Genomic DNA, 6,685 nt, shown 5'->3' on the forward strand with positions numbered 1-6,685 from the left:
TGTAGAAATGAAAACATCCGAAAACTATGCCAAGACCAACCCACAATTAAATCCTATATTAGACAGCGTTTAAAGTGGTTCTGACATGTCTGCAGAATGGAGCCTTAAAGCCTACCATACCAGTGCCTAAATAACACGCCCGGATGGATGGAAAATAGCATGTGATGCGCCAAATAATACACGGCTAAAGCAGATTGCCCAGGACCTTCAACCTTCTATATTGATGATACCAAGCAAGCCGACCTAAACCGATCCCAGTGGCGAGCGATTATTAATGATTCCCTGCCTTTGGCAGTCACAGTGCCGGCAAGCTATCCCTACTGGCGCTAACGACAATTAAATCTAAGGGTGAAATTCAACAGTTTTATCGCGCCCGATCTCCCATGTAAAGTGATGGGAGATCGCGGGGTGATATTTAATAGATTTTATCGCACATATAGCACCCATAGCAGTCAGTTTATCTGCGTAAAGCGGCAAAACAAGACAAAACTAATGGGCGCAACGCAAAAAGTCCCATTTGGGCTCCCAGACGGGTCACTTTTTGTGGATTTCAGCTCGCCACAACCGGGGGGTGGAAGCTGAAATTGCGGCTGCCATCGCGTCTGAATTGAGCAACAATTTAATTGCACCGTTGGGCGTGATCTGCCAGCAGGAAGAAAAAAAAAACTGAATTCCTCCCTAAGTCTAAAGGGGGGTACACACGGGTAGATGTGTGCTTAGCGATCTATCACAGACCGCTCAGCACACATCTCTCTCCCCGCTCAGCACACAGCGCGATGTGTGCCGAGTGAGGGGAGTGGACAGGGACGCGGACGCTCACTTCATCTAGCGGTGAAGTGAGCATTGTAACTAGAGGCCAATCTAGTACTGGCGATATCGCTATGGGGCATACACACAGAGATCCATGCTTAATTTCTAAGCAATCTAGTCACATTGCTTAGAAATTAAGCACGGACCTCTCCGTGTGTACTCCCCTTAAGCAAGGTTACCACGACAAATGCCTGGGGCTCAAGGTGCAGTCAACTACATCCCTGCAATAAGAATTAAAAAGGTTAAGGGGGGGGGGGGGGGTACACACGGAGAGATCAGTGCTTAAATTCTAAGCAATCTGACTATGCTTAGAAATTAAGCACGGGTCTCTGTGTGTCGGGTGACGGATTGTGCCCAATCTCCCATCTAAAGTGACGCAAGATCTGGGGTGGTTATCAATTTTTATTTTATTTATTTTTACGCATTGCGTCCAACACAGTCCGGATTTAGCCATGAAAAGCTGCTAAATCTTACTAAACTAATGGGCGCAAGGCGAAAAGTGCCGCTTGGGCACAAAAATTGGTCACTTTTCGCACATTTCAGCTCGCCACCCCCAGGGGCTGCCAGCTGATCCCACCTGGACAGAGCCACAATTGAATTACTGTGTCAGGCGCCCAGCAGTGACAGCTGCCAGCAGCCCAGAAGGCATTATTTTACTTTTACATTTTCCAGCACTGGAAATCCAATATATAAGTATCCAGTTTGGCTGCAATTAAACTTTTGCATACATGTTTTGGGATTATTTTTATAGGTCTTTTGATGCACACATTTGATGTCCCATTAACACATTATAGGCAATAACAAAGTATGCTGCATGTATTTGTAAAAGCAAACTAAATCATGGGTAACACGAGACACAAATATAAACACAAACATGTATTTTGAGTATTTCAATGATAATTTCATGCATTTGTCAAAAGCAACCATGAATAAACTTTTGCCATAATAAAATGCAACAAACTCTTCGTCAAAGAAAACATCACCCTTTGAAACCAAACACAGAAACAAAATAGTAATTTCCATCACGTCAGGCGAATGATCTGAGTAAGCCGATAGGCACGGAAATGCAATCCCCGCTGCATTTTTTATAAGTTTTACAACTCTCGCCCAACCAAATTAACTTCTAGTGATGAGAGACATTTCCATCCATAACAGATGACAGAGGAGTTGTCCAAGACTCAGAAAGAGAGGCGTTATAATTCCCTAGTGCGGTACAAGCATAAATACAGTTACTGAACTACAACTCTCAGCATAGATCTCACTTTATGTTGGACGTTGCAGAAAAGCAGTCGTCGCCTAATCAGGTTATGGTATAAGTGCCATTTTCCCTGACTAGCAGGTTATGCAGGAGAATTACTGTGTGGCTGCAAAGCCAATTCAATGACTGTTCTGTTTACACAACTGATCTCCTGAGACATGGTAAACTGCAGAAATAAAGGGTAGTGGCTGGTTGGAATACAAGAGCTGTTCCTTTGTTTTCTGTAGCGTAATGATGGCTCAACATACAAATCAATAGCCGTTCTACTATCAAGCCGGCCCAGTCTCTGCTCTTAAGAGGGAATTCCTCAAATATCCCAGAAAAATACGGTTTATTGTTTATTTCCTATTACATGGTCTTAGTAGGATACTGTGTAGCGCTAGATATATAGCATACCAGTTCTACTTGGAATCTCGATCAATAAGACAGTTTTTTTTTATTTTCACTAGCAAAAGCAATTGTGTAGGACTGGCAATCATCAGTTTCAAGTAACCCCCACCCACCCACCCACCACCACACACACACACACTCCTCCCTTCCCACACACAGGCCCACAAGCATTTTCTGTGGAATAGGGGGAACACCGTTCCTTTACGCTAATATGGCATACTGTATCACTTCCAAAACCATGGGAGAAGTAATTTTCTCTACACTTCCGTGCTTAGTGATGGCGATTAATTTATGGACCTGCTAAGCATTCATGTAATTAAATGATATGCAAAAATGTGCCCTAATGATTCAGGTATAATTATATTAGTGATGGTTCAAAAATGGTTTGTCTAGCAATCTCATAATACTCCTAATAGTCTAGTGTGTGTGAGTAAGTATCTCTACAATAAACCTGAACCCGGATAGAAATGATGCCATAATGTGGCCGCTGATCCCAGCGAACCTGACGCAGAGAGGATCTCCCACTGTGAGGCGGCAGCACTTTCACCTGGATCCCTGCACCCACAGTTCCCGTGGAAGTCTGGCTTCAGTCAGCGAGGAACTCCATGCCCCGGCACACAGCTATGGAGAGGCAGTTGAGGGAAGAGGCAGTTGAGGAGAGCAGCAGCAGATGGTCCCGATCCTGGAGGTGCCATTACCTTAGGCTAGGGGGTATGGACTGGGACAGCACATAGAGTGGGAGAGAGACACTTTAATGATGGGTCACAAATAGTAGCAGCAAATGCAGCTTTCCTGGATGCCTCGGAAGCACCAGCATCAGTTCTTGGGTTCTGATGACGCTTTTATATCCCTGGATATTTGAGACACTGGGAGGTCTCACACACACAATTAATTTAGACTTTCCATAAACATTACTGTCTAGCTAACTGTTCAGGATCCAGATTAGGAATAGCCAAATTTTCTCGATACACAAATGTGTCATTATATGACAGAGCTGGACGACTTCCAGAAGCCAAGCTGCCAATATTCCTAAAACAATGACAGTTGAATTTACATTTTGGGAGTCATCTTTATGTCAATGTATGCACACCATCCTTAATAGTTACTGCTGGCTCTGCAATCTCACAGACAAGCGCCTGAATGCTATCTATCTATATACACAAATACATACAGACAAATTGCATTTCCGTTTCCCAAGTCAGACTTGGACATACAGCACAAAAAGTAGCATTAGAGTGAAGCCTCCTGCAATTAGTGGGTCATCCACCCAAAGGCAGCTAGCTTTCTTGCCAATCATTAACCATTTACAAGCTCACTCAGTAACCTTACCCTCAACTTGTTTAAATAGCTTTCATTTATATACAGTACCCTAACCGGGGGAAAAAAAAAAAAAATTGTCAGTAAGCACCCAGTACGCATAAGAGTTAGGGGTGTGAAAAGAAAAATCGACCGTGAGAGTTAGAGCTGGACAATGCCCATAGACCCCTATGATAGGTGAATTTACTGCAGTCATCTACCAGGAACAAAGCTCCCATGGACTTAGAATGCAACAGATCAAGTTCTTGTACTTTTCCAGAGTCAGATACTGGAGAACAAGTACAGGTCTACTGAATGTATTATAAGAAAGGATCACGTGTCACCTGCTAGTCATACCTCTCACAATGAGCCACAGTAATCCCACTCAGGCACACACACACAGGTACAGCAGCACTGTACACACACACGTACAGCAACACTGGATACACACACACACACACACAGGTACAGTAACACTGTACACACACACACATACAGCAGCATTGCGTACATACCCACACAGATACAGGTACAGCAGCACTGCATGTACACACAATCAAATACACGTAAAAAAAACTGTGTGTACACTCATTCACACAGGTAGAGCAACACAATACACACAGCAGCACTGTATATGTACCTACGTAGACAAAGGTACAGCAGCACTGCATGTGTACACACACACACACAGGTACAGCAGCACTGTATATACACACACACAAACACACAGGTACAGCAGCACTGCATGTACACATACACAGGTACAGCAGCACTGTATATACACACACACAAACACACAGGTACAGCAGCACTGCATGTACACATACACAGGTACAGCAACACTGGGTACACACACACACACACAGAAGTATATATACTTATATAAAAGTGTACGTATATTATTTTATAATAACGAATTAAAAAACAGAAGTGGTCATGAGCCATAAGATGTTTTGATTGTCCAATAACAAAACAGTGCACTATTTCATTTATTTATCTTGTATCTCGAATAAATACGCGATATCCTCACTCAGCAGGAGCTTAAATCATAAATTACCAATTTACACATCTAGTTTAATCAAACATAAGTACACGTATATTTAGTTACCATACTGCACCAATAGTAGTACCCTAGTGAGAGATTAGGTACAAATATGATCCATTCACCCCACACTATGGCCTTGGATATAAGGCTGTTAAGCTTATGTAATAGACATTCTCAGTGCATACTGCACTCGCTTTCATGCTTATAGTCCAACAAAGTGCAGAAACTGACCTGCGCACAAACATCATCTGACAAGCATTCGCTGGGAGACAAATCTGAAGTTGCCTGAAGTATTGCAAAGTGTTAGCACTTACTGAGTTACAATGGAATCACACAGGAACACTAATGGTGCCCATACACTTGTGTGATACCCCGCAACCCGACATCGCGGGGCATCGCATCGGCAGTTCAGGTGTGTTGAAATCGCACCTGAACTGCCAAAGTGATTACCATGTGATCATGCTATAGATCGCATGGTAATCATGTGATGGGCACGTCACTGCCGAGTGGGAGCAGCCAGAGGCGGGTGCCCATCGCAGTGCGATATATCTTATGTGGTTTTAAAACCAAATGCGATCGCACTGCGATGCGCGAGATATTAAGTGCAGCACATAGTATCTTGAGACGCGACATTCGAAGGTTAGCACTGATTATCTCACAAGTGTATGGGCACCATAAACGCGTACTACACACACCATTTGGCAGGAAATCTTTCCAACACGTTATCTTTGAGTTATTAGGTGATGCAAATGTACTAAGCTCCGTATATGGGAAGTCAACATTAAAATGGGCTCAGTATATTACAGTATATAAACACTCACCATTGAAAAGCCATTTTTTTGGTAACCCTAGCATGGACATTTTAACCACATCAACCTCATAACCTAAATGTCAACTGTGATTGTTGACATGGTGAAAACCAAAAACAAACTGAGTGAGCTACACATATAATGCGTACAACAGTGAGCCACGACATGCGTACACACATAAATGCACGTCCAACGCTAAAGAGCGGACAAAATGATTGGTCTAGGTTTCAACTATTGCTTTGTTTTTCCACCCAATACCTGTATGTGCCCTAACACACCTACTATCCCCTCTGTTTTGTTTTTATTTGTTGCACATGGAGACAAAACCAACCACAACGTCAATGGGTTATTAAACATAGCAATCAGCAACAAACAAAAAAAATAAAGCTAGAAGGAAATTGTCTGGATGCGACAATTACAGGACAGAGCAGCTGCTGTGACTGCATGCAATATAGAGAGGTAACATACATGACACAGGTAACATGCACTGCACACATGAATGGAGGAAGCAGTGTGACAGCCAGGTGATGGTGGTGCAGAGTGTGCACAGTGGCAGCTGGCTCCCCGGGGCCAGGGGATAGGACAGCCAGCAGCTGGCCAGCACATACAGCCCCGGGGACAATGTGGAAGTGATCCCTGTATGTAGGCTGCAGGGGAAAGGGAAGTGGGACCGGCCATAGGCAATAGCTGGCAGACAGACAGGTCTTACCTCTGCTCGTCCCCTTATCCCGGGCCGCAGAGCTCGGGTGTGCCGCTCATGTCGATCCCCGGTACGGTTCCGCCCCTAGCTCAGGTGTCTCCGCCCGGGGCGCACTCCCCCGCCGGTCACTCCTGGGGACACCGCACCCCAGCTGCGCTGCCTACGACTGCTGGTAACCCCGGGCTGAGAGAACGGCCAAACACACACACAGCCTCCTGCCCCGGCTCAGCGCTCAGTCAGTCTCCCGGATTCACCTTCCCGTCAGCCACCGCGCCGTCCGGCCGTCAGAAGGTGGATGATGGAACAAGTCGCTGCGCAGGCGATGGGCGGAAATGAAAGCACAGTGAGGGCGGAAGAGAAAACGCACTGAGGGCGGA

General features: G+C 44.9%; 1 protein-coding gene across 2 annotated transcripts in view; it reads right to left on the reverse strand.

Annotated features, from left to right (window-relative positions):
* AFTPH (aftiphilin) overlaps positions 1–6,677 on the reverse strand; it is a 131,017-nt gene extending 124,340 nt beyond the window's left edge. For both annotated transcript variants that reach the window (XM_063918434.1, XM_063918433.1), the window contains exon 1: positions 6,318–6,677. The gene's annotated coding sequence lies outside the window, so the exon portion shown is untranslated. The remainder of the gene's footprint in view (positions 1–6,317) is intronic.
* Positions 6,678–6,685: the final 8 nt, after the last annotated feature.

The sequence above is a fragment of the Pseudophryne corroboree genome, chromosome 4, assembly GCF_028390025.1.
Source record: "Pseudophryne corroboree isolate aPseCor3 chromosome 4, aPseCor3.hap2, whole genome shotgun sequence".
NCBI lineage: Eukaryota > Metazoa > Chordata > Amphibia > Anura > Myobatrachidae > Pseudophryne > Pseudophryne corroboree.